We start from the raw sequence: 1013 nt of genomic DNA on the forward strand, positions 1-1013 counted from the left end.
AATTATGTGCATGCGTCTAGGTATATGCACACATATATTAGTGCAAGTGCCTGCATTGGTTAAAGGCATATCCCTTGGAGCTGGAGTTCAGGTAGCTGTGAGTCACCTGACATGGGAACTGGTAACTGAACTCGAGTCCTCCAGAGAAGCAGCGAGTGCTCTCTTACACCCAGTCTTCTCTCTGCCCTCCTTTTGCTTTTTTTTTTTTTTAAATATGGAACGCTTCATGAATTTGCGTGTCATCCTTGCGCAGGGCCCTGCTGATCTTCTCTGTATCGTTCCAGTTTTAGTATACGTGCTGCCGAAGCGCGCACCCTCCTTTTGCTTTTTTTTTTTTTTTTTTTTTTTTTTGGTTTTTCGAGACAGGGTTTCTCTGTGGTTTTGGAGCCTGTCCTGGAACTAGCTCTTGTAGACCAGGCTGGTCTCGAACTCACAGAGATCCACCTGCCTCTGCCTCCCAAGTGCTGGGATTAAAGGCGTGTGCCACCACCGCCCGGCCTCCTTTTGCTTTTTTGAAACAGTCTCATGGAACCTAGGCTGGCTTCAAGCAAGCTGAGGATGATGACCTTAAACTTCTGATCTTCCACCTTTACCATGTGTAGAAGGAGCGGCAGGCTGTGTTTCCACCCAGCTCCTGCACGGCTAGCTTTACACCCGAAATAACAGCACACAAATTGTATTCTTTTAAACACTGCCTGGTCCATTAGTTCTATCCTCTTACTGGCTAACTCTCATATCTTGATTAACCCATTTCTATTAATGAGTATAGCACCACAAGGTGGTGGCTTACCAGAAAGGATCTTAACCTGCATCCATCTTGAAGAGGAGAGCTATATCGTCTGCCCACTTCCCTTCTTCCCAGCATTCTCTTCAGTCTACTCTGCCTATCTAAATTCTGCCCTATCAGGCCAAGCAGTTTTCTTTATTAATTAACCAATGAAAGCAACAGAAAGATAGAAGACACTCTCACATCAACCGTGTCTGGGTAGAAAGCCAACTATACTGAAGCTGCA

The 1013-nt window shown here is 45.5% G+C and overlaps 1 non-coding gene across 1 annotated transcript; it reads right to left on the reverse strand.

The window, feature by feature from the left end:
* Positions 1-208: 208 nt before the first annotated feature.
* Positions 209-314, reverse strand: LOC130890050 (U6 spliceosomal RNA). The gene has a single exon (XR_009058680.1). It is a non-coding gene; the product is annotated as a U6 spliceosomal RNA (small nuclear RNA).
* Between the last annotated feature and the right edge of the window lie 699 nt (positions 315-1013).

The sequence above is a fragment of the Chionomys nivalis genome, chromosome 1 (genome assembly GCF_950005125.1).
Source record: "Chionomys nivalis chromosome 1, mChiNiv1.1, whole genome shotgun sequence".
In the NCBI taxonomy this organism is placed as follows: domain Eukaryota; kingdom Metazoa; phylum Chordata; class Mammalia; order Rodentia; family Cricetidae; genus Chionomys; species Chionomys nivalis.